This window comes from Antechinus flavipes, chromosome 6 (assembly GCF_016432865.1).
Source record: "Antechinus flavipes isolate AdamAnt ecotype Samford, QLD, Australia chromosome 6, AdamAnt_v2, whole genome shotgun sequence".
Classification (NCBI taxonomy): domain Eukaryota; kingdom Metazoa; phylum Chordata; class Mammalia; order Dasyuromorphia; family Dasyuridae; genus Antechinus; species Antechinus flavipes.
The window spans coordinates 240,250,739-240,278,311 of NC_067403.1; the positions used below are offsets into that span (position 1 = coordinate 240,250,739).

At 44.1% G+C, this 27,573-nt stretch overlaps 1 protein-coding gene across 8 annotated transcripts in view; it reads right to left on the minus strand.

Moving 5' to 3' along the window:
• Positions 1 to 20,856, minus strand: part of PHF21A (PHD finger protein 21A) — a 196,516-nt gene extending 175,660 nt beyond the window's left edge. For 3 of the 8 annotated variants that reach the window (XM_051964587.1, XM_051964586.1, XM_051964584.1), the window contains exons 1-3: positions 20,071 to 20,566; positions 18,339 to 18,386; positions 17,239 to 17,560 (exon numbers count right to left, since the gene is read on the minus strand). The gene's annotated coding sequence lies outside the window, so the exon portion shown is untranslated. Of the gene's footprint in view, positions 1 to 17,238; positions 17,561 to 18,338; positions 18,825 to 20,070; positions 20,567 to 20,618 lie in introns of those variants that run through there. The other 5 variants (XM_051964582.1, XM_051964579.1, XM_051964581.1 and 2 more) reach the window with 4 other exon arrangements.
• Between the last annotated feature and the right edge of the window lie 6,717 nt (positions 20,857 to 27,573).

Consider the following 27,573-nt stretch of genomic DNA (forward strand, 5'->3'; position numbering starts at 1 on the left):
GCTAACTGCAAATTCAGCCATAGAGCACAAACAAAATAATCGAGTAAAGCCTCCAAACTCAAAAAAATGTTTCTGTGCTTTTTTCACATTCAAAACAAAACAAAACAAAACACAAACACCTCAGTATTTGATTCGACACGCTGACTTTTTTTGTTGCTGTCATTGCTTTCATTACCATTTTTAAAATTTGGATATTGAAATGTTACTGGCAAATTCAAACAGGATAGAGAGAATTTGACTTTTTAAGGCAAAACAAAACAAAAGAGAGCAACAAGAGTCTGAAACCCAAAGTCTTAATCACACTGCTAAATGATACTAAAACTTGAAAGTGAAAGTAATACAAATTCCCGCAAAAGACTTATTTGTTAGATGTTAAAGTTAGCCTCTAAAACCAAAAAAAATATTCTCTTAACAGAAGGCTGAAATCAAGGCTCCTATTAACCTTGTTTAAAAAAAAAAAAAATCCCCTGAGCATAGATTTTTTTTTTTTTTGCTAAGTCTCTTCATCAGAGCAGCAGGGGGTCCCATTAGGCACCCTATTTTACTTCTACCTAATAAATAATGTTAGCTGTGCGTTATTTCCATGGAAACCAAGCACAGCAAAGCCCAGTTAAATGAATACCGGTTAAAGGAGTAAGTTTTCTTTTATAAGACTTTTCCTGCTCTGAACAAACACTCCAGGGGAATACTACAAAGTCTTCCTAAGTGAGATTGTACAACTATCTCTGTGCAGAGCAAGCTTAATAAAAGTCCAGCTAAATAAGTATCCCCTCTCCGCCTTACACTAAATACTCCAAGCAACATCACAACATTATGGGCACATTTTCGACACACTGCCCTGGGGCCTCGCTGCACACCTCCCATTGACTGCTTCTCCAGGCGCTGGGCTGGAATAATTACCCCTAAGGGTTTAATTTAAACTAATAAAAGCAAAGAAATTCCGAGGTGAGGCTGTCTCACCTATCTAGTAGTGGCTGGATAATGAACAGGCCCCACATGTGCATCGGTTCGACTTCCGACAGAGGAGCAAGAGCACCACCCTCGCTTCCTACTCACTGGAACTATTAACTCCAAGAACCGGAGGTCAATGAAGTGCCCCTTGTTTCGGCAAGCCAATGAAAGCTTCCACACAAATGAGTTCCACCCCGTTAGATTCTAGCATCCTAATCACTGCCCACGGAAAATGAAAATGAAGGGATGCCGATGGAAGCGGGGCTTAATATGGAATCCTAAAACAACTGGAGAGCTGACCAACTACTCGTGGGAAACTTGAGTAACCCCTGCCTGTCCGACCTGGCCACTATGAGGACTATGGCACTGCTTGTCCTTCCTTCTCCAAGAGGGCCAGGGCATTGGGGGCCGGTCACCTGCCTCACGCTCCAGAGCCACCCGGGGCCCAAGCCTCATACAGCTCAGGGGGGTGGGAGATGGCTCTGGATGCAGTGGGAGGCCTTGGCCTTTTTAAGCCAAGGCCTTTAACCGGTCTCAGTTTGCCTGAGGTCCCAGCCATTTAGTGATTAAGGAGAGGTAAGAAAGTGACCTCTACTAGTAGCCCATATTGAAAACGCTAGCAATAGGCCAGTGGCCACAATATGAAATATAATTAATGCAATGGTGACTGACATCCTTCTTAGTAATTTCAAGTAGGCAAAAGCCTGACTGGGCAAAACCCCATTTTCTCCAGCATTAAGCCATCCTCAGTAACTGAGTGAGGGGGTGTCTCCATCTCTATACACTTTACCATAGCATACATAGTAAATAAACATGATGCCCAGAAACCATTTTTACCTTAAAATTTGATCATTTCCCACATATCCATGAAACACATCAATATACCCTTTTGCACTCCGTGTTTTTGAGAACAGCAAAATTACCAATTCAATACACATTCAGATCAAGAAAACAAACTGAAGGCTTTCAAATAAATATTTATTCTTAATATGTCCTACATAATCCAAATAATGTATTATATGGCCACCTTTTCAATTTAAGCCCAGTATTGCCACTACGAAAACTACCTCTGCTAATGTTCAAACCTCCCATTTCCTTAGCACAACAGCATACGAGAAAATTTCTAAAAACTTATAAAACTTGGGGAAAGAATGGCTGGGAAGTATTTGGCTGACATAAAATGCTAATGCCATGTAAATTATCCATACGTAATAACACAGCATCAGAGACAGATTTGTAGCACTCAACATCATATACTCAAGGCTTTCCACCCTTAGTTACTAAGGTTCTTTACTCCAGGAGAATTAAAATACTTTCAATATTAGCATCATAAGACCTTCAGATTACTTTTGCCACCTGGCTCACAGCTGCAACAAGACAAATTAAGACAATTTTCTTCCATGCTTTGGACTGGATGGGCATAATTAACACCTCCTGTCCTCCAAAAGTTGACAGATATCTGACCCCTAACTGCCAGAGGTAACAGCTCTGAGGGGGGCAGGAGCCCACTCTTCTCGACTTCACCAGGATTCTAGGTCCAAAGTGGCTTTCTAACACAAAGGCTCCCACAAGTACACCCCAAAGGTGTAAGTCATCGCTGAACTTCTGCTCAGGATCTGTCAACCTTGGGGTCAACCTTCCGGAATGGGTCCTGAGGGATAACCAGAGCGCAGCATCTCCGCAGAGGCTGACTTCTGACCTTGGGACTAGAATAAACGACTGTGGAATTGAATGGTTTCCAATTTCTGGAAGTGAGAGGATCTTGGAGCATGTCCCTTCTCTGGATCTCATCTACAAAATGAAAAGACTGGACTAGATAATCACTGGGGTCCCTTTGAACTTCAAAAACTTTGCTAAGTCTAAGATCTTAATTTCTCTGCTCTCACAAGGCTTTTTAAAATTAAACATTTTCTTAAATAAGTACAAAGAGTTCAAATGAAAGTCATTCTGCCAATGGAATGAGCCCTCTCGAGAGAGAGAGGAGGGAAGTTCCCCATGTGGAGAACCTCTGGAACCCTCATGTAGAAAGCACGTAGCCATCAGGTGGAAATTTTGTAGAGAAGCTTCCTGCTTCAGGAGTGTCCTGGAAAGCATCACCTCTGAAATGCTCTAATTTTGTAACTCGCAATTGCTAACTACAGCTGTTCAGGTGAATACAGTGCGCTTGTGAGCCCAAGGAAGTCCTTCTAAAAATCACCCGCGGTAGACTCAGCAGTCAGAGCATCATCCCAGGGCCTGCCACCCAGTGAATTTCACTCCGCGAGCCTTCACGTGGCATCATTGACTTTCCTGGAAAAGGGGGGGTCCTAGATTTACAGCTTGTTGGTTCCTCAGTGTCCACCTAGTCCTATCCCCTCATTGGGCTAAGCAGGTGAAGAGCAGGTCTCCAGAAGCTTGTCATCAACAGGAGGAGGACAGGAGAGACAGAAAAGGCACTGGGTAAAAGAATCAGGATCCACAAGTCTCTCCTCAGGCTGGGGAAAACTCATCCTCCACCAGCTGTCAAAGGGACCTTCTTCAGCATTTGTCTCCCTCTGTCCCCCATCCCATAAACCTAGAAAACTCCTGGCTGGCCCTGACGTCCCTCCCTGACCTGTGCAATCTTCCTTCACCTCCCTCCTTCCGACATCCAGGGTCCCCTCCAGGGATGGGGGTCTCTCTGCTGCTCCGGTGCCCCCAGGCATCCCCATCTCTCCCTCCTCACAGCCCCTGACTTTCCTTCCCAGCTCAGCTCAAACCCTTCTTTCTGCAGGACGTCCTTCCCGGATCTCCTTCATGTGCAGCCCTTCCTCTGAGGTTATCTTCCCCCATCCTGTCCACGTTGGGACACGGCTGTTTCTGCATGTGATCTCCTCCATCAGAGTCAGCTGCTTGAGATCAGGGCCTGTCTTTTGCTTTGCTTTTCATCCCCAGTGATTAGCACAGTGCTTGGCACATTACAAGTGATTAATAAAAGCTTGATGACTGACTAAATGATGATGAGATTTACCAGAAAGGAATGTGAAATCTTACACTTGGATTTAAAAAAACCACCCTGAAAAGTCCAGAATATGAGGCAGGACAGCTGGACAACAGAGCGCCTGAAAAGCGGTGGGGGGTGCGGGTGCTTCAGACTGAGCCAGCGGGGGAGCAGCTGACAGCAGAGCCCAGGAGAGAGGGCCGGGCCAAGAAGGGGCAGAGCCAGGCCCCGGGGCCTGGTCAGCCCAGAGAGGAGCACCAGGCTTGTTGACAAGGGGCTCTGAGTGGACACGGTATAGGGTTCGAGAAACTGCTGGGAAGACAGGCTGAAGGAGCAGCAGGCACGAGAGCCAGAGGAAAGGCTTCCTGGGGACGGGACATGGCCTTCCCGAGCCCTTAACTACGGCTAGACTCGGCAGCACCAGCTAAGAGTCGCACTCATACAAATTCTGGCTTAATGTAATAAAAAAGTACCCACAGGCGCAGCTAGGTGGTGCAATAGATGGAGCCCCAGCCCTGAAGTCAGGAGGACCTGAGTTCAAATCTGACCTCAGACACTTAACCGTCCTGGCTGTGTGACCCTGGGCAAGTCACTTAACCCCAACTGCTCAGGAAAAAAAAAAAAGTAGCCACAGCAGAGTGGGCAGAGGCAAGAGCGAGTCGGCGGGCATTCTTGCTTCAGTTACGTGCTGGGCAACCTGGGACTCTGTGATGAAGGGAGAAGAGGGGACCAGAAAGAACCGAGAGCTCCGGGGAGATGGAGCTGGTATCTGGTAGTCACGTGGAAGAGAGAATCTTGGGGAAGGGCCTTGAAACGACAGAACCATGAGGGAAAGGTAATTAGCCAGCCCACCTTAGACATTCAAACTCAAATATAAGTCCCCCCACAACTCTGCCCCCCAGAGTTCAGCAAAGGCAACACAGGATCGTTTTGTACAGAAAAAAGGAACAATCCTAGGAAAAGACAAGTAATTTCTCAGAGGCAAAATGCCCAAATGCAAAAGGCAAATAAGTAACTTGGGCCAAGCAGAGTACCCACCACCACTGAATTCTGGACTCAGGCCTGAAAAAGATGGTCAACTCCAAGACCCTCATTTGAAAAGAGAGGCGACTGCGGCTTGGAGTGGGGCATGCCATGGCACCCAGGGCCGGGAAGAAGCTCACAGCACTTTGCCCAAGGTCCCCTCAGACCCACTGCTTCTGTGAGACAGCAGAGTGCCTCCGAACAGGAAGACCTGGATTCAAGGACCACTCCGGACGAACCCCAGCTAGGTGCTCTCGCCCAGGTCCCTTCCCTGCCCCTCTCCGCACTGGGGTCGCAGGAGCAAGCATCTGGTGCCCTTGCGTACCCTCCCCAAGGTTTCCCAGTTTTCCCATTAGTTATCACACGAGGCGGCTGCACATGCGCGGGTTCTCTCAGGCGGCAGCCGAGCAAACGTGACCCGCTGTAGCCCACCAGCCCTGCCGCTGACCCGATGCCGAGCGGCCCTCTGTAAGCTGGGGCCTCCAAGTCATCGGCGGCAAAATAACACAGATATCCAAGGGCTTGTAATGGCTGTAAAGTGCCCTGAAATATTCAAAAGGCGCTGTTAAACTTATGACAGAGTCCTGTTTGGGCGGTTCTTCTTCCAGCATCATTTACGGGCAAAAACTTACACTTTTCTCAGTCATATTCTTTTTCTCCGCAAAGCAAGGAGCGGGGTTGGAAATGGGGTAGCTGGGGAGACAGTGTCCTCTCCAGATAAATTTTTCTAAATTTACATAGGAGAAATGGGGAGCCACAGATAAGGAAATTTGATAAATGATCCTTAGATTCCCTTTAACATGAACTACAAAGCTTGAAAATAAAATTGCTTTTTCATATTTAACTAAAAAAAAATCTCCAAATTTTATGAATTCTAAAATGTAGAACATGTGTTTAGGCAAATTTAGGGAAAAGCTCGGAGAGTAATAACAGGCATTCACAACAGAGTTTTCTATCGGCACACAGGATCTGTCCCTAATGATCCTATCACTGCACTGTTCAGGAAGCAGAGCTCTGTAAATCTGGTTAAGAGCCCCCAGTCAGCTCCTCTCCACACTAAGATACACACTCTAATTCTGCACTTCAAGAAGAGGGCAAATCAGAGGTGCTCGGCTACAATCTTTTGAAATGTCCCTCCCTTCTCCACTCCTTTCCTTCCCTTTCTTTCTTTTTTTTTTCCCTCTAGTGATATCCAAGCATATTACGTTGGTGCGAGTAATCTTTAGACACACCCTCCAAAAAAAAAAAAAAAAAAGGAAAGAGGGAGGGAAAAAAGAAATGCATACAGGGCTGGCTACCTAAAAATTGTAAATGTCTACTAATGATTAACTTAGACATAATACAAGAAATGCGAAGCACTGCTCTCCCCGACTGGTAACGTGCTCCTATTTACACTCCGGAGCACTAGATTTCTCCTGAAGCTCCCTTTTGAGGCTACACCACATATTATCACACACGTGCCTTGAAAGGTACAGTAAAGGTCAGAGACGCTTGGATTCTGCCTTTCTGGATGTGCAGATTTAAAACATGAATCCTTAATGCTACACCACAAGCTGATGCTTCCCACATCAACATGTACCCCTGTGGCAATGTATTGAAGTACATATACACAAGATGTGAAGTCTTCAATTTATACTAATTTCCTTTAAATATATGTACACGTAACACATGCAGAAAATGAATAGCAAGTGGAACATTGCTGGGCTGGGGGTTCTGTGAACTTGATGCAAGGAGAATGGGAGCTACTGCAGTTCCCTCCATTGACATCGTAAAGTTGCCACATTTTCTGGGCTCTCTTTTGAATTAATGTGACATCTGTTCCAAGTACAGCATGCTAACATTTTACTAAAAGATATTTTCATTCCACATTTGTATCTGGCTTGCTTTTGAGCTGAACTCCTATTTTATTTCACTGGTCATTATTTCTTTATACTAGGTTGTCAATTTGGCATTCCTAATCTCCCCTGAGCACAAAGGCCCACTCAAAAAAAGATCAGCAGCTTAAAACCCTCTAACAACAATAATTACAATATGCTTTGCATATAGATTAAATAAAAGAAATAAACAGCACAAAGGTTTTCATGGGATCCTTAGTTGCAAGTCCAGATAAGTTAAAGGCATCAGTCTTCCACAGAAAGAAGGCAACCACAAGGTGCTGGGAGGATGGGAACAGGGGTGGGGATGGGGTGCATATAACTGGACACTAACAGGATAACAAAGGTGCGAAGTTTGATCTTCACGGAATGAGAAAGATGCCAGTAACCCGGACTGACCGAGCTCTGGAGGTGAGCAAAAGCAGGATTTGAGGACATTCTCAGAACTGCTGCAGCACACAAGCCAACTACCACCACCTCCATTTAACATGCGTGCTACGTCACATCACGCTGGGAGAAGACGCTTACCGAGCTATCCCGTGCTCTCTTCCTGAAGGGGGAGAGGAGGGGGCTGCTTCCTCCCTGGGCCGGACCCCACAGAAAACAATGAGGGTGTCTCCTTTAAGCTAAGGCCTACCCAGGCCTCCTCCTCCCTCCTCTCCCCTCCTGCCCCTCCCACCCCCCACCTCTCCCCCTGCACAGAAATAGAGGCTGCTTCTTTAAAACACAGAAAGCCCCAAAGGCTCCCGGCAACTTAAAGCCTTGAAGCTTGTAGCAATTGTCCTCCTGCTGTCACCAGAGCTGCCTACTATGCCTTTTCCACTGTGTTTAAAGGCAGGCAAAAGAGTCTTAGAACAGTGATTCCCAACTTAATTTGGCCAGAGAACACTGTGGGGCCTGAAAGATACTGACAGAACCAATAAGTACTGGCTAGTGGTTTAACAGTCAAGAATACCCCTGGGATAAAGCCGTGGTGGAGAAATAAATGTCGGAGCGCAAGGGAAGAAATGAACACCCCCAAAGCCCCCACTTCCAGGGTTTTATTTACTATTTTAAAGGGGAAATACCGCAAGAACCAGCGTCCCCTCGAGAAGCCTGGAAGGCCTCGCGCCAAGCAAACCCAAGCGCGGGAACGGCCTGCCCGCCCCACGCAAGCACGGGGGCTGAAGATCCAGGCCTGGCCACAGCCCTCCCTGAAGCCCTCCCGAGAAAGGAGGGAAAGCTCCAAGGAGGTGGCAGCCCACGAGGCCCGAGCTGCCACAGAAGGCCCATCCAGCCCAGGAGCACTGGGGACTGCGCGCAGAGGACGGCGCAGAACGGAGTTCTCCCAGCAGCTCCAGGTAGTTGGAAGGGGAATGAGGGGAACTAAGTCTCGAAAGGCTGTGGCAACTCTGCCGTGCCAGGTTGAGGAGTCCCGTACTTTATCCTTAGCAACAGGGAGTCCCTGAAGGTTGAATGGGAAAGTAGCAGTCAGACCAATTCCACAAGAAGGCTGCTTGGGCAAGATGGAATGAAAGAAGCGAGCAAAGGCTGTCGGGAGATGACACTGAGAGCAACCTGGGAACCCTCCACTGCTTATCGGTACCTCAGTTTCTCCGGTCGTGACACCACCCTGGAGAATTCCTTACTCGGGAGGGAGGGTAACGAAATTTTGCCTCCATGGTTCAAACCCTCAGAATGAAAGGTACTATGGAGATTAAAACTTTTATTTCTTTGAAATGGAAGGGAAATAAGATTTTTTTAAAAACTGCCCATGACTTCTAGACTCTATTCCTTGCCATGCCCCAGCTATAGAAACTCCCCAAAGTCCTAAAATGATGGAGAACTCCACAGTAGACACCACAGGATCATGTCCCTGTGGTAGGGAAGAGAGCCCCTATAATGAGGAGGTAACTGTACCTCTCTGACTCAGTTTCCCTCTTCTGTAAATTACCTGGCTTTCATGACTGTGAAAAAGAGCACTCTGTACCCTATAAAATCCTGCAGAAATGTGAGCTATCGTTAATTTAGTAAGCATGGGATCAGAACAGAGTCATAAGACCTTTTGAGTTAATGAAGGATAGACACATTCTAAAATCTTGGAAGGTTCACCTCAGCCACAAATCAGAACTCCAAAAAGTTCTCTATTCCGAACCTGAAGACCTTGAGCTTTGTCTTCTTTTGTCAAATAATGCTAATTTACAGGCATCCAAGTATTTGACCAATAAGATAATACAATTTGAAAAATGCCTATATTGCTAGCCGACTTGGAGGGAAAAAAACTGCAATAGTGAGTTCTACTCCCTGGAAGAGTGGTGTTCAGGATTGACCAAGATTTTGTTAAGCCCAAAAATTGTAAGGATGTTTCTGCTTTTCAAAAACAAATTAACTTTTATAAATGTTAAAAAAATATTTTAAATACATCAGTCAAACACGTGATGGTATGTATGAAGAAAATCTGTGAGCATAACAAAGAAAAAGTATTTGCAATCACATTCTATATTCATTTGTTCATTACTTGATAGGTTAGGAGGTTAAGTGCTAATGAAGCATTAAAATTTTATTCTGAAATCACATACCCCAACTTATAAAGTTTAAAAATAAAGAACAGCTCAAGTCACACCCACACCCAAAAAATTCAGAACACGTAACCATAGTAGAAGTAATGTTAATAGCTGTGCAATATTATTAATAAGAGAGGAGAAAAAAATCCTCCAGCAAATACTACACAACATTTAAGCTTTGCTCATAAGGCCTTATTTGTCTGGACTTAACAATCTCCAAAGACAACTACAAGTCTTTCCTGAAGTTTCAACCACACAAAAAGGCAGATAACTGAACTTAACCTCTAAAATATTGATAAATCAAGTTCTGTAGTTGAACAAGGAACCGAGGAAGTCCACACCCTATTTGGACAATTCAAAAAGTAAAGTTTCTAATCTCTAGTCAATTTGTTCTCTAACAACAAAGTCTGATAGGGGAAATTATCATATTTTTAATGTCTGAGGTAATTTCCAGGAACTGAAAAACTTTTTAGCAATTTAAAGGTTTCAGCCTGAGTATCACAGCAGAGAACACTGAAGACTACAATACACATCACATGACAAATAACATTAAATTACAAAGAAAAAAATACTGTTCCCAACTTTCCAAACATTAAAACTCAGTATCTACATGATTTGTTCAATAAGACATAATATTTGTGTGACCAGAATTCATGAATTAAGTTAAAACACAAAGAGAAGGCTTTTAAAAAATTTTATAAAAGTCTTGAAATTAATTACTGTGGTTCCTAAAGCAACCTAACACAACCCCTATGATTCTTTGAATGGGACCTATTTTAAATGGGCCATCTCCATATACAAAAAAGCTTTTCTGAAAAGCCGCTGGGGGAAGAACATTAATTTTGAACCTATCATTTCTTCAAATTTCAAATTAATATAAAATGAATGGCATGTTTCCACCTACACTTGATTCAGCCTATCAAATCAGGACTTTTTGTAGCATCAATATACACTGACCTCAAGGATTTCAGTAGAAATCCAGAAACTCTATATTTGAAGCCCTCCTCCCATGTACTTATCATTCTTATCAACACAGGTGACAGTGGATTAAAAACTTTGAGAAAGCATGAGTGATAGAAGTTGCTAGATCACACTCTTCTTGCACAGGTCACAATTAAAATCTGATTTTATCTTTCCAGAAGCTAACCCCATGTTTTTTGTAAAAAACCAAAAAACTCTTTCATCTCTTTTTATTATTAGACTGAAAAAAGATAACTATAGAATTAACGATGGGATGGCAGACATCAGCTCAGATACAATAAACTTTCAACACCTCCAAAGGAGTGTTTTGTGTCTACCGTGTGCACATTAAGACTATTCTAACCCCCATTATTTATGGAAGAAAAGGTTCCTGGTATTACAGTAAGCTTATTGTGTAAATAAGTATTCAAATAATTGCTACTAAAGGCACAATTTTGCTCTCCAATCCACACGGTAGCTCTCAGCTCCAATATTCTATGAACTCTACACAAGGAGCAGAGAAAATAAGGTTAGGACAGAAATGAACCAAGCAGGCAGGAAACACCTCCAAACAGGTTCCTTACACAAATTACTAGGCATAGACAAAAATCTCAGTTTCCTCATATATGAAATGGTGGGGAGAAATTGGATGACTCTAATTGGGCTCCCTTGAAGATTAAAAAAATATTAGCCTAGGACTACACCAATCACACAAATAAGATTCAGGTACAAAGGGCTTAAAAGAAATTGGAAGATACCTAAAACAAAGCATAGGGGGAAAAAAGAAACGTACTATATAAAACCCCTGGACACATGACTCTGCTCTTTCCCATTAGTTACTATGGGTCACAAATATTTAATTTATATAATATAGTATCACAATTAAAATATATACAATAATTAATTTAATTAAGAGGCCCGAAAGGTTATTAAGTCCAATTCCCCATATTTGAACAAATGAGGAAACTGAGTCCAAGGTAAATAACCTGCCCAAGGCTCATACAACCATTAATTACAGCAGGATTTGAATCCAAGGCCTGCCATCTATGCCTATTATACAATTATAATATACTATTATACTAGGAAGGTAGGAAAAGGTTAGTAAATTTTTTTTAATTTGGAAAGCAGATCATATTATACAATATATCAAGATCATATTATATATGGCGATATGCTTTTTTATAATAAATCTGGCATAATTCAAAGATGAACTTATCTCTATAAAAAACAGGAAAAGAATATTATATATGAATCTCTATTAGGACTTTTCTTAAAAGTATATGCTAAGTTTAATGGGTAATACTACCCCTGTCCTGTTGGTTTGTGTCCCCTTCTGAACTTTTCTCTTCTGTAAATTGTACAAGTGTCACTGATGCTCTTTCCTCTTTTCAAATTTCTTATTTTTCCATCACAATCGCTTCCCCTATAAATCATGGCCATCCAACTCTCCCTGTCGCCTTGTACCAAATAATTGTTATCAAGCAAAACAGATTCATACACTAGTCCAGTCTAAACTTTCTTAACTCCTCAAAGTAAGCAAAGGCAAAGAACTGACTGACTAGATGTCAAGAGAAATGCGTTCTGGCCCTGGCCCCTCCATTACTATGAAGTGGAAAATCTTGCAGAAGTCACAACCTCTCTGGATCTCTGTCCCTCATCTGTAAAATCATTATGAAGTTGAACTTTATTATAATCAGGGTTTTTTCGCCTCTGGGACTTCAAAATTTAAAAAAAAAAAAATCCACACTGGGACTATTCCAGGATTTTACTCCCAAGATTTAGCTATTGTCCACTAGGCTTCTGATGATAAATTGTGATCAAATTTACATTTGCATAATTCTTTACTGTTATACACAAAATGCTCTGCATATTTAATCAAATCACAGAATCATAGATTTAGACCTAGAAGGGCCTTGAGAAGCCATTTATTGCAAACCCCTCTTTTTAGAAACATTTAAACGTAAATAGAATGCCTTTCTCAGGTATTAAGAGAGGGAGACAAGATTTGAACCCAAGACCTCTGACTCCAAGGTCTGAATACCAATTTTGTATTTAAAATATTGTTTTTAATAAGATAGAAAAGCTGAACCACTTCGAAGCTAGCCAAACTTAAAATTTAGCCATGTAAACACAAAACCAAGCATCCTCCACCACCATGGCTAACATGCAGATCAAATTTCTGGGCTTAGATTTCCATTACTGCAAATAACATTTTAATCGCTTTCAACAACGTGTACTGCCACCTACACTACTACTACATCTATTATTATTACACAAGAAACATGGAACTGTCTACTTGAATCTTGGAAGCCAAAAGTTTTTGGTTCATCTTTAACTACCCAGCTATACCATCATCACTCTAAAGGAGGAAACTGCCAGTTCCAGGGCACTGGCAACAGCAACACTGCAATCCAATGATAAAGACCCCCTCATTCTAGGACAGTCCACACTATCTTAAACTCAAAAAAGCATCTAATGAGAACCTCAGGTGGAACTCCAGGGTACACTTAAAATGAAGCTCGTAGAGTCCAAAGCCCCCCCCTCCAAAAAAAAAAGCTTTGGATCTATATCGATAACTCATGATCACAAATTTTCAAAGAAGCTCATAAAAATTAAGGTCATCTGAAACTAAAGAAAATGCTATTTTTAAATATTCCTTGTGTGAAGTTTGATCGTTTAACATATAAAATAATAATAATCAAAGTTCACTCAACTGAAAGTTTTTATTGCTTTTCAATGAACCTCGATTTGGTCCCAATTTTCATTAAACGAACTACAATGTGAGAAGAGTGGCATAAGCAGTTTGAACTAACTACAAATCCCAGCATGCAGTGCTCTCATCAGATGACAAATAAGAAGTTGCACTGCATCCTGGGACTTGTAGTACACAGGCTGTGGCATCCTACTTGAAGTTCAAGAAACTCAGGACCATCTTTCAAGGCTTTACAACGTCTAATCAGAAGGGACTATTCTGTTCCTTTTCTGGAGTATTGTAGAGAATACCTTCAACACAACTTGTAAGACTCAGTATCTGGATCAGTGTATTTTCCCATACAAAATAGCGTGGAGATAAGCATATGGGAATAATGCACCAAGTAAAAAGAACAGATAATGTTGCAAGTTTCTGGATTTTTTTTCCCTTCAAAGTCCAAAACACAGCAGCTTCCAACTTGGTCAATTTGAAAATTAACTTTGAAAAAATATATACTGTTTGCGGACTATGGGGATTATGGCCCCAAAAGATACAAAAATCACATGATTACTGCATCCCCCCCCAAAAAAAAACACGACCAAGCCTAGTGAATAGAGCGGGCTTCAGATTCAGAAAAGCCCAAGGCCATGCCCTTCCCCCCCAACCTCCACATCCCAGTGCCCTCCAACAAACCCAGGCCGAGGGAACCCATAATTAATCAATCAAGGACCACTTATTAAGCTGTTGTTATCCAGAACCAGGCCTTAGGACAGCTGCTGAAGGCACAAAAGAAACCGTCCTCCTCAGAGCTCACCTTCTATGGAGAGGAACAACACGTGCCCATCTACATCCCTACAACACCAACACCGGGTAACTTCCACAAAGGGAATTCCCGACCCCAATCACGCAGCACAGGTCCCAACCAGCTCAATTCTCAACAACAAAACAAAAAATAAAAACAGAAACCCCCTGCGGTGAGGACCAACAGCCACAACTATTCTGAAGCTGAGTAAAATTTGAGGCAGGAGGCCCCACGCAGTTCTTATAGACAGCAGCACCTCTACAAACAGGCAATGGAATCGAGTTCGTGAAAATCTTAAAAGAAAAAGGGAACCTAGCCTATAGATATGATCCAATTCAACTCTAGTCACCCAAAGCCGCCAGGCCCCCAATTCTCCATACAAGTGACTACAGCTGGCTATCAAAGAGTCTGAAGCTTCATCAATATAACTAAACCCCTGTCCAGAAGGCCTAAGACAGTGGTTGCTATGGTTACCATCCCCCAGTTTATCCAGAGATGATTATGATTATTTTTAAGTTTGAGTTTTAAAAACACAGTTGCCGGTTCTGATGGTTAACTGACTGAACAGATCAACTGCTGCTTAGTTTCTAAGTAGGATGCTTCAGAGATGCACATGTTAACAATACTTGGATCTGAAGAAGAGGAAAAAAAATCAATTCTTTTCTGCCGCTCCTTCTCCTCAAGTACTGACAGTTTGTATTCTCAAAGCAGCCAATACAATAAAAAAAAAAAATCTTTCTGGCTCCTGTGTTTAAGTGATCCCCCCCCCCCAAACAATGACAAAACAAAGCCCAGATCACCCACCTGTTAGGCCCCATCCCCCTTCTCTCACCCTATGAAGCAGTTTACTCTGAAAAGGATTCTGCAACAGAAATACTTCCCTCACAAGTTCCAAGTCAGAGGCCTGGAATACTTTTCAGAGGGCTAACTAGTTATTTTTTAAAAGAAAACTTCCAAAGTCTAGGGGTTAAGGAAGAATGAGATTGCATTCACTTCCCAACTTGGAACTGCAGGGCACAGACACAAAGACAATGAATTAAACAACTCGGTTATAACATCTGGATCACCACCCCTTCTTTAAGATTACTGAGCTGATAAAAGAGTAATTTAGAAATTAGTCTAAAAATTATAGGTCAGCATTTCTACACAGAGGAAAACTATCTAAATAATGGCTCCAGATAAACCTCAGAAGAATAGGAAGGTTTTACAAAATACCAGACAGAAAAATATACAAAGAAAAAAAAGCTATTTTGAGAAATAATTGTTTTTATAATAAACTGCATGCAGTTACTATATTCCTTCTATGAATTCTCAAAGCAGGAAAAAAAAAAAAAAGCCCCAGACCTCTGATAAAGTATTTATCAACAAAATACATTTCAGAGGTTTAAAGTATTCATAAAACAGAAGTTCCTGAAGAGGTCACACAACTCTAAAAACTAACCTGTAGATTCAATTACATAAAGGAAAAGCAAATCTAGCCGTACTTAGGATAAAAAGGGATTCTATCAAAAAATTCTAGGATTGAAATTTCACTGGCTTCTATTTTTCCCCTGGAATAATAATTAAATGAAAACACCTACAAGACAATGTAGAACTGAAGATAAAATAGATTAGGTTGGCCAGTCTTTCAAAATGACCATGATAAACAGACAATGGAAATTTAATTTTGTTCTTTATCTTTAAAAAGAACATTTTCTCCACCTGGTAAAGTTTACTAATATGAAAACCTATTAAACAGAACGTTTACATATACTTATGTATACTGATACATAACTGCTTTTATTTGCAAAAAGTTTTAAAACTTAGTCACTTTGACCTACAGAGAAAACCACAAAGTTCAAAGCTTTCAACTTTAAACTAATTTAAAGTTACTTCTCTTCAAAAATATTTGAAAGAGTAAAAAAATTTACAGGTTTTCCCCCTGATTCAGACAGGTATTTATTTCTTGCTTCCTTCCAAAACAAAGAAAAGACAAAACAAAACAAAACAAAACAAAAAAATCTCAAACACAGATATAACTATTTTGGTTTTTAAAACAAGCTTGAAAGTTTCTGTCAAAGTTTTTTGAAAAGTTCTGGGCAAATCAAAATTCAAGGTGACATTGAAAATGCTTTTACAAGCCTCAGGGTGATTTCTCTTGCTAGTGTGCACAATAGAAAGAATGGAAGAGCAGCAAAGGCTGCCCAGACTCTCTAAAATCCAGGGCTACTCTGCCACCAGAGATGAACAATCCCTAGGACTTATAGTAATAGCAATCCCTCCCCTTGATGCAGAGGGGCAGCATCCTAAGGTTTACAAAGCACTTTCTGCCACAACAAACAACTGAGAGTGCACATGCTCTCATACTTCTTTTTAGAGGGGGAAAAAAGAAAAGCAAATTTTAACAAGAGGAAAAGATTTCACAGCTGAACTCCACAAAGAAAGTGACAAGCATTTTTTAACTAGAAAAATACACCTGAAGCTTTCTTTAAACAAATATCTTAAAAAACAAAAACAAAAACAAAACCAACCACACACAGCAGAGTCTCTGAAATTTCCCCTACCCATCTAGGCTCCTGCTCTCCCTTGTATTCATTCTCTTCTGAACCAGTAGAGACTTGGCTCCGACTTTCCTTTCCAAAGAGACAATCACCGACCACATGGCAGTTTGTCACCAAGTATGACAGCTATAAAGTACAGGTGTCCCACAAGTCTTAGTTCAGTTTCAAGCTTTAATAATTGTCTATCTAGGGATTTAGGAGATTTAAGTTCCAAAAAGCTTCACAAACATTTTAAGTTTTTAAGAAGTTTTGCAGAGGACCTCATAAGCAAAGGCAACAAAATTCCAAAGATAGGAATTCACCTGAAACATGAGGAGTTTAAGACCACATGCTCTGAACACTAGGAAGCTGCGCAAGTGGCCCCTTTCCTCCCTAGCCCAGTCATGTCCATAAGCCCCACTGTGAACAACATCTGCAATGACTTAGCCCCACTGGTGCAGGCTGACTGAATGTGGAAGAATCATGCAGCCTCTGGAGGCCAGCACAAAGAGGTAAACCGTCCCTGTGCTAAACAGCGCCTTGGTGTCTGTCCCTTTCCAACAATCCGGAAAACCAAACCCCATCCGAAAAGAGGCCACCGTAACTGGTTCCAAACTCCAGTGCCCTGCAGTCTGTTAGCAGAAATATTAAGAGATAAGCACTAGCAGGCTGGAGACTCCAGCGTTGCTAGGAGAACATGACTGATCCCAGGGGCCTGCAAGTTTGAGGACCCCAAAGTGAACTCTCTGCAATACCGCGAGGGCTCAGTGCCCCAACTCCATCAACTCCTCAAAAACAGAACCCACGGGACGCACACACAGGTGGACAAGTCGCCCTCCCACAACAAAAGGCCATCGAGCTTCCATTCCAACACTGCCTCGTCCCCCTCATAAACAGAAACTTAAATGCACTTACTGAAGGCACTCCTGGAACTCTGAGTTGAATGTTAACCTGTCACTGCTTTGGGCCAGATGATGGAAGGAGTGGTAAAACCCAAACTCAAAATTCAGCAGAATGGCCTTCTGTCGCTGCAGCACCTCCTACTGGGCAGAATTGAGAGCTGTCCACACAAGCCGAGTGGGCATCTATCTGGGAAGCAGTGACCCACATGGATGAGTAGAGGGCGGCAGCAGGGAGGATGGGCAGGAAAGGAAAAGGACCACTTCAGCACTGAGGCTTCTGGAGGACCCCGTAGATCTCTCTTCTCAAAAGTCCTTTGCCTCCAGGGCCATGAAATCTGAAAAAGAAGGCAGTCTTTTCTGAGTTCTGACTACAACGTGCTGATCCTGCACCCAACTTTTAAAAACTCAAACCTCTTCAGCAAACTCCAGGAAAAGATGCTCTTGTGAGAGGGCCTCACTGGGTAATACCAGGCAAATTACAAACATCATGATGACCACAAGAAAGAAAACAAAAGTCTTGAGCTCAACTGCTCCTGGTGAGTTTGTTTACTGTGCTAGTTAGGGTTGTTATTTTTAAACGACTATCAGAAGGGTCTTGAAGCTGTTTTTAACTGAATGTAGTCTTCAGGACAGCAATTTCATTGATACACATGAGTTCAGCTGCACACCAAGTACTCTTTCAGCAGAAGGCATGCCCAGGATTTAAAGATATTTTTTGGGACCTTAAATAGTTATTAACAAATCAGTTTTAGGCCCACAATGAAGATTTCCTGTGAATAACAACTAAGGAGGAATATGAGATTTTTAAAATAAATTATAGTATTTTCAACAAACATGTAGTAATAGTTCCCTACAATTCTGTGAACCAAACCATAAAACTTAAAATAATAATAATAACAATAATAAATCCTGGGCTCCTTGTGCTTTCTGAAGCTGACCCATTTATTTTCGGTGTCCAGAGTGAACAGATCTCAGATTTAAGCTAAAGGTGCAAATGCTGAAAAAGCGTCCTTCCCCTTCTGCCAAGTCCCCGATTTCAGTCACCCTAAGATATATTCCATGAAGCTGAGGAATTGAAGGATTCTACAAAAACAAACAGAAAGGATGTCCCACCTTGTCACCCTCGGACAGCTCTGTAACGTGCACCTAGGTAAGTTCTCCCTACAGGGCAAAAAAACAGAACACAACGGGAATTCCATGAGTTAGAATGAATCTTAGCCTCCCATTGGGCTGTAAATGACTCAGATCACACTCCCAGGCCCTAGCCCGGCTAAGTTCCCCCAGTGTCAGCAGCTCTCTGGGAGCACAAGGGAGGGGAGCAAGCAAACCCCACAAAAAGCAGCCCCAAGTTCAGTGTCAAGGCCGGCACCGAGGCCCCCCCCCTCCCCGGGCCCGGGATGCCAAGGGGCTGCGCAGGAGGAGCCCCGCTAGTTGGGGACCCAAACAAAGAATATTTCAACATCTGATCAGGATGTGATGACACGGATTCACCCGAGAAAACAAGCCCTCCTTCCCGAGCCGTCCGCCCGCCGGCGTGCCCTCCAGCCCCACAACTAACTCCTTAGGACCCCTCGGGCTCCCGCCCCCCCACCGCGGCCCGGGAAGAGGGGGAGGGGGCGGGGACACGCCAACCAAGTGCCCCCGCCCCCCGGCCCGAGGGCCCCCGCGGCCCGGCCCGGCCCGGCCCGGCGGGCAGCATAAAGAGCGAGCCCGGGGATGGCGAGAAAGAAGTGGTGCCAAGTGCGGGCGCCGCGGGGCGGGGGCTGCCCGCGCCGGCCCCTCCCCCGCCCCCTCCCCCGGCGGCGGGGGGCTCCGAGTCTGTGCGGTCCGCGCGCGGGTGCGTGCGTGCGTGCGCGGGGCTGCGGGGAGGCCGGCCCCGGGTGAGGGGTGCAGGCTCACTCTTCGGAATAACAAGTTGCCCAAGAAGAATACGGAGCGGAATTTCCCCAGCGCCGCGGCCCCGGCCCCCAAAGACAAATGCACCAACACACTCGCTCACACTCACTCACACGCGCGCACACTCACACTCGCACACTCACACACACGCGAGCCCGACGGCGTCAGCAGCCGCAGCTTTTTTTTTTTTTTTTTTTTGAACCAGATCTCTCGGCCGCCAAACAAGATGGTTTTCCAAAAAAAAAAAAAAAAAAAAAATGGTCCCCATCCTCCTCCTCCTCCAAACTTCCCCCCTCCAATCGAGGGAGGGAGGAGAATGGGAGAGAAAAGGAAACAATCATCAGCCGGGGGGAAACCAAAGGGCAGAGAATGAAGCTCTCCGGCACCCCCCGCCCCCCAGGACAACGTGACCCCCCCCCCACGGCCGGGCTCCTCCCCCCGCGCGGGGGGCCAGCCCCCTCCCTCGGCGGCCCTGCCCGCAGCTCCCCCGCTCCCCAGGCTGCTCATAAACTTACTTCCAATTCATCCTGGGGGGGAGGGGAGGGAGGGAGGGGGGCTGGGGAAATAGACAAGATTTTTCCATTGTCTTTGGGGGGGGCGGTGGAGGAGAGGAAGGACACCGAGAGGGGCGCCCCCCCGGGGAAGTTCTTCCTGAAATCCCAAGTTGACTCCAGGGGCCCTGACAAGAGCCCCCCCTCCTCTCCTCTCCTCCCTCCCTGCTCCATCCCCTCCCCTCCCCCTCACCACCCCAACAAACTCCCAGCAAGCAGCCCCTGCATCTCCCTAAGACGAACACCAGAGACAAGACAGAGAGACAGAGACAGAGAGAGGAGGGGAGAGCAGGGAGGGAAGGAGGGAGGAGAAACAGCTACTCCAGGAAAAAAAAAAAAAAAAAAAGCAGAGCAGAGTGAGAAGAAGAAGAGAGAATGGAAAAGCTGGGATACTGCACCCTCCTGCTGCTGGCTGGCTGTCCCCCTGGCAGCTGGAGGCAGGAACTCTGAGCAGAAGAAGCAGCAGGAGGAGGAGGAGGAGGAGGAGGAGGAGGGGACTCTTCTTCATGGGGAGAGAGGGAGGGAGGGAGGGAAGCAAGGAAGGAGGGAGGGAGGGAAGGAAGGCGCTGGAGCTGCTGCTGCTGCTGCTGCTGCTGCTGCTGCTGTTGGAGCTGGAGCTGGAGCTGGAGCTGCTGCTGCTGCTGCTGCTGCTGCTCGGGGCCTCTCACTTTTTGAATATACTCGAGTGTGTTAAGATGGGAGGCTGCCCCCCCTCCCTCCTCCTCCTCCTCCTCTCTTCTCCCTCACTCTCACTCCCTCACTCACTCCCTCACTCCTCTCTCTGGGCTGTTTCTTTCCTCCGCTTCCCCAGGCAGGGGGGTGGGGAGGAGGGGGCCGCGGGGGGAGGGACGGCAGCCTCCTCCTCCTCCCTCTCCTCCTCCTCCTCCTCCTCCCCCTCCTCTTCCTCCTCCTCCTCCTCTTCCTCCTCCTCCTTCTGGAGACTCACTCTCACAGAGGCCCGGGGCCGAAGTGAGAGGAGGGGGCGGGCGGAGGAGAACCCGAGCAGCGGCAGACAAACTGAGAGAGACCAAGCAGCCCAACTCTTCTTCTTCTTCTTCCTCCCCCCCACTCCTTCTCCTCCTCCTCCTCCTCCTCCTCCCAGCAGCAGCAGCAGCAGCAGCAGCGAGCACCACCAGCCCATTCACCACCCGGCCCCGGGCCGCAGCACCTCCGCCGCCTCAGCCCGGGGATCCCTCCGCCCAGGCCCAGGCCCAGGCCCAGGCACACTCGCTCGCTCGGGAGCCCGCTGCGCGGCCCCGTGCCGCCACCGCCGCCGTGCGCGCCGCCGCCGTGCGCGTGGTCGTGCGCCGCTGCCGCCGCTCGGGAGAGTGAGAAGGAGCTGGAGGGAGCGGGCCGAGAGCGGGGCGCGGGGCTCGGGGGCGCGGGGGCCTCCCCCTCCTCTCCCTGCCTGGCCGCGCCTGGGCCTGGGCCTGAGTCTGGGCCGGGCCGGGCCGGGCCAGGAGGCCGAGGAGGAGGAGGCCTAACGGCAGCGCTCGGGCGGACTACTTGTCGGGGCGGTGCGGCGAATTTATTTCACTTTGCCTAAGGAACGGGGTGTGCTGCGGCCCCCATTGCCTAGGGAAAAAACCCGGATGTAAAGTGAGTGAAACTAAACTCGAGTGAAGTAGGGCAGCGGCGGCGGCGGCGGCGGCGGAGGACGAGGAGGCGGCGCTGGTCGCCCCGGCACGGCAGCCGCGGCCCTAGCCCCCACCTCCCACGGACCCCGGCGCGGCGCGGGACGGGCGGGGCCACGGAGCGCCTGGCGGGGAGCCGGCCCCGCCCCCGGGCCCCTAACTGCCCCGGAACCCCCGGAGGGAGGGGGCGGAGCCGGGAGAGCCCGGGCCCCCGCAGGAGGACCCCGCCTGCCGCCACAACAATGGCCGGAGCCCCGAGAAGCCCACGGCCGCGGGGGGTCGTCCCGCCCGGAGAGCCTTTTCCCGGCACTGATTAACAATGCGGTTCCCCAAGGAGGTCAGCACCCAGCCCGGACTTTACAGGTCCCGAGGCTCGGCTGACCGGACCGTTGGTTCCAAGTCCTGGAGAGCAATGGGCCGAGCCCCGCCGCCCTCCTTCACTTTGTCCCCAGGAAGAGTCAATTTCTCCATCGTTCTACACTTTCATCACTTTCCCCTTTCCCTGGAGGTGCTTTGAGATCAATGGAGGAAGCTTTATTAAAGTTATTTACTTACTCCTATGTGGGCTGTAAAATTAGGTTTTGCTTCTTCAAAATATGAAGTTCTGAGAATTGAAATTAAAATATGGATACAGTTTAAAAGTTCTGGTCCTTGAGCACACCAGGCTTTATTAAAAAAAAAAAAATAGCATGAAAAGTCAGAAGGAAAAAAAGTAATTTTAAAAGGTACAGAAAATGAAAATCCCTATAAATGATTCAAGAAGGCTGGATGAACTCATTACCATGTTGTGAAACTAAACCCATAATGCAGTCATGATGAGTAACGGAAGGACATGTTGGATAGTAATACAAACCTTTATCATCTAGATAATTCTTAAAAGTCAGGCTAACTAACCACTGTAACCATAACCTTGCTGTTGTCATTTAAACCTTAGTGCTAAGGTTGTCAAAATTCTGGAGGAAGCCTGCTTCATTGCCCTTGGGGGGAAGGGGGGAAGAGGACCTAAAGAATTAGAAATCATCCTCTCTGACATTCCATTTTGAGACATGTCTGAAAGACTCAAAAATTCAAACTAAGAGTCATAGAACTGCAAAGGACCACACCCAGAAGCCACTTGGTTCCACTCCTTTTTCAAAGTGAGAAATTAGGAATCGCAGGTTAAGGGACTTCCCAAGGTCAAACTAGGAATAAGCTTCAGAAAAGAGATTTGAAGGACATTTTATCCAAGAATCACTGCTCTTTTCTCTTATGTCACACTAGGTCTGGAGTGTGCTGTAATAGAAGCAACAAGTTGATATGATCCATCATTCACATATTAAAATATATTCTTTGGGTAAGGAAGACCTTAATATCATTTAGTCCAATTCTTAGCATTTAAAAGATCAACTGATGCCCAGTGATTTGACCATTTTCATTCAGGTAGTTAGTAGAAGTACTAGAATTTGAATTCAGCCTCCATGGAAAAATTCAGAGTATTTGCAAATTCATAATCAAAAAAAAAAATTTTTTTTTTTTTACTGAGTGACATGCCTATAACTTTTCCTATCTTTGTGTAAAATAGTACAATGCACAATGATCTTTATATATTAAGTCCCAATATGGGAACAATGCTGAATTTCTTGACATTTTCTTAGTCATGATAGCATTGCAATGATGGTATAAAGCATCTTCCCCCCCTATTGAAAATGCCCTCAAATTCATTTTTCTACTCTTAACATTATCACCCAAAAGTAGAGAACTCACAATTTTAAAAATAAGTCTTAGATGGTAGGGAAAGAAGATTGTTTCTTGACCATTAGCCCAGGCTGAAATAAAATAATTAACTGAGGGAAGAAGAAATGGAAATTCCTCCACGGATCTCAAAAAAGAGAGGACAGTAACATGGTATTATGTATAAAGATGACATACCCTCAGCAGAGAATGTTGCTGCTTTAAAAAAAAAAAAGAAAGAAAAGAAAAAACAAAAACTCACAGGTCATTTAACAAGATCCCTCTTTCATTTTTTTCATCTCAAAACTCCTTGACATATTTCTCTCCTTTCTCTAACATTTGACAAACAGGTGGCCCTTATTTCCTTTTATAAATAATATTTTCCCCCAAATACATATAGAGCTACTTTTCATTTTTCATTATTGTAAAACTTCGTATTCTGAATTTTTTTCCCCAATTACCTCATCCCTCCACAAGATAGCAAGGAATCTATAGATTAAATATATGCAATTCTTTAAACATAATTCCATATTTTTCATGATATGCAAGAAAAATCAGGAGGGGAAAAACTGAAAAAACACAACACCCCCCCAAATTGAAAATATTAATTTTGATCCACATTCAGTCCCCTCTAGGTCTCTCTCTAGGTATGACTGGCATTTTCCTTCCCAAGTCTTTTGGAACTGCTTTGAAAAGATCCAATTCCCTGACAGGTGATCATCACATAATCTTGTTACGATGTAAATGTTCATAGGATTCAGCATCAGTTCATATAAGTCTTTTCAGGCTTTTTTGAAATCAGCCAATTCCTTATTTTTTATAAAACAATAATATTCTATTATATACATATACCATAACTTTTTTTATGCAGGAAGTAGTCGGCCATTCCCCAACTGGTGGGCATCCACTCAGTTTCTAGTTCCTTGCCACTACAAAAAGATTCACTACAAACATTTTTGCACATTAGAGTCTTTTTCCCTCTTTTATGATCTCTTTGGGATACAGACCCAGTAGAAACACTTCTGGATCAAAGGGTATGCATAGTTTGATAGTGCTATGGACATAGTTCCAAATTGCTCTCCAGAATGGATTGGATCAGTTCACAACTTCAGCAAATTATTAGTGTCCCAGTTTTCCCACATCCTAACACTCATCTTTTCCTGTCATCTTAGCCAATCTGAGAGGTGCCAGGTGATATTTCAGTTGTCTTAGTTTGCATTTCTCTAATCATGATTTAGAACATTTTTTCATATGGTAGCCATATAGCTCTTACTTCCTAAGCCAACCTCTTTCTATATACTTGACTTCACCTCCTGACTTCTCAAGCAGATAGGAATTTTAATCCCACTCATCTTCAGCCTCAGTCTCTCCTTTTCTATTGGTTTCTTCCCTATATTGCCTTCAAATATGTCCATTTCTCTTGTCCTTTAAATATAAAAACCTTCACTAGATCCTATCATTCTATGTCTCTAATTCCTTCTCAACCAAATTCCTGGAAAAAGCTGTCTATGCTGACTTTTATTTTCTCAACTTTGCAGACTGGCTTCAACTACACAATTCAATTGAAACTATTCTTTCCAAACTTATCAGTCATCTCTTCACTGCCAAATCTGATGGCTCTCCTCTCTAGGTTTTTTATGACGTCCCTCTCCCCAGCTTCTCTTCCTGTCTGACTATTTTCAGTCTCCCGTGCTGGCTTATCACCCATCCTAAATCACCCAGTTGTGGGCCAAAGCTTTGGCCTACATCTTTTTCTCCCCCTATTTCTTTTGATAACCTCACAATAACATTTCTTCTTCCCTTATTGTCATCTCTAGGCAGAAGACTCTCAGATCTACAGATGCATCCAGTCCCAGCATCATCAATTTTGCCTATTGGATATTTTGAACCTGCTGTAAAGTCCTGTTAAACTCAACAGGTCCAAAACTGAACTCATTATCTTTCCCTCCAAACCTTCCTCTGTCAAAAGCATCATCCTCTTTCTGATCTCCTGGGTTTGTAACTTCAACATCATCCTCAACTTTTCAATCTTCCTCACTGCACATGTGCAGTCAGTTACCATGTCTCATGATTTCTGCCTCCACACATCTCTCTCCTCTGACCCTTTTTCTCCACTCACAGGTACCACCTTAGTTAGGTAAGGGTCTCATCACCTTTCGCCTAGATTATTTCAATAGCCTTTTAATTGGTCTCCCTGCCTCAAGTGTATCCCCACATCAGTACACCCTATAAACTACAGTCAAAGTAATTTCTTTAAGTGAAGATCTGTCCATGTGACTCCCCTATTCATTCAGTTCCAGTAGCTTCCTAGTGCCTCCAGGATTAATTATAAATTCCTCTATTTGACTTTTAAAACTCTATACAATCTGGCCCCAACTATCTTTCCAGTCTCATTGGACAGTTATTCCCCTCTCATAGGCTGATTCGGCCAAACTGATCTTCTCTTTGTTCTTCCTCCTCTTTTCACTGACCATCCCCTGTACTGGACTTCACTTCCACTTTATCACTGCCTCATAGACACTCTCCCTCTTTTAAGACAGTCCAAGGACTACCTCCTGCAAGAAGCCTACCCTTCCAAAGGACCTTATATTTAACTCCTTTGTATATTCCCTTGCATATTTTATTTTATATTCACTTTACTTTTAAATTAGCAAGATCCAAGAGAGAAGAGCTTCCCTCTTCCTGCCCCACTTTTGGCCTGAACTCAAAAAAACAGGATAAGGGAAATAGTCCTTGAATAGAACACAAGCCTTGAATCGCCTCTTCTCCAGGCTAAGCACCCCCCAATCCTCCAAATGAAATCATAAGATGTTGTATATGTATGGTTTCAGACTCTTTCTCTACTGCTTCATTGTGCTATGGAGGTGATTGTGGCTCGGAGAGTTTCTACCATTTTAGGAGAGCTTTGACCTGAATCCCAGTGACAGACTGGGTCTGTTGGCTCATAACCAACCAGGCTCACTAAGAACAGGAGGTTTGGCAATGAAAACCCACAAAACAAAGAAAAATAAGTGATAGCTCTCAGTCCTATACTCCTCCTCCTGCTTTTTAACACTGGAATGGTAGAAAGGTGGGAAAAGAGGTTCTGAGAACCATATCTTGTCTTTAAACATTAACTTTTCTAAATGTGAGATCTTTTTCTGTGGACCAACAGATTGCCCTACTGAATTGAATTGAACCACCATTTGGGAAGGACATTGATGAGCTAGAGAGCCACCAAGAAAGAGAAGGACTTAAAGGCTGTGCCAAATAAGCACTGGTTGAAAAAATGTTTAATCCAGAGAAGAGAAGACTCAAAAGAGGCATGATAGTCATCTTCAAATGTTTGAAGGATTGTCACATGGAAGGGGAATTAGATTTGCTCTGCTTGGATCCCTAGAGTACAATGGGAAGCCTTGATGTTGGGTGGGGGAAATCTTAATTTTGAGAGCTATCCAAAAGTACAATGTCCTCTCAGTGGTGGAATTCCTCTTCGATCAATAAATTTATCAATTCATAATCATTTATCAAAATGTCTACCCTGCACTAAGTTCTGATCATACAAAAACAAAAATGAAATAGTCCCTGTTCTCAAAGAGAATATGTTCTATCTGAAAAGATAAAAATATTTATAAAATATCTGTCAAAGTTTATATATATATATATATATATATATATATATATATATATATATATGTAATTGGGGAGGGCGGAACTAGTAGCTATGGGATCAGGTAGAAGGTGATCCTTGCACTGAATTTTAGGAGAAACAAGGGATTCTGTTCTGAGAGAGAGCACTGAGGACTTAGTACTTAAGACATCAAGGACAGCCCATGAAAAGAAACTGAAGTGAAGAATAGACTGGCATATGAGGTATAGCAAGAAGGCCTTTCTGATTGGTTTGTAGAGTGCTTGAATGGGAGTTCTGTCTAATAAGGCAAGAGCAATAGGTTGGAAGCAGATTTATAAAGAATCTAAAATGCCCAACATAGTTTGTGATTGGGAGCCCCTAGAATGAAAAAATAATGCAATACATTAAGAAGGGAAGTGGTCAGACATATGCTTTAGGAAAATTCTTTTTGACAGCTGTGGGGAAAATAGATTGGAGATAGAAGAGGGGAGAACCAAGAGCCAGGGAGGCGTTGGAGGCAGTACAGGTAAAAAGCAAAGACTAAGGAAGGGAAGTCCCATATGAGCAGAGACAAAAATCTGAAAAAAAGTTAAGAGGTGGACATGACAAGATCTGGCAACTAGTTGAATATGTGAAATGAGAGAGAATAAGAGATTGAGACTGTTGTTAGAATTTCCAGCTTCTTGTTGATGAGATTCTTTGTTAGATAGAGATTAGACTAGATTGCTTCTGAGGATTCCTCAGAAGAGTCTCAGAGAGCTTGGGATATTTGGTGATCAATGAAACCAGAAGCCAGAGGAAAGCCTCTCTATGGGGCAAATTATCTTCAGTTGATCTGGGGAAGAAGTTGCACAAAAATCATACTTAATAAGGAACTGTGGGTGAATTGCAATCTGCACTAATATTCAAGGTCCATAACAACGAGAGCAGAGACCCACTGAAGTACA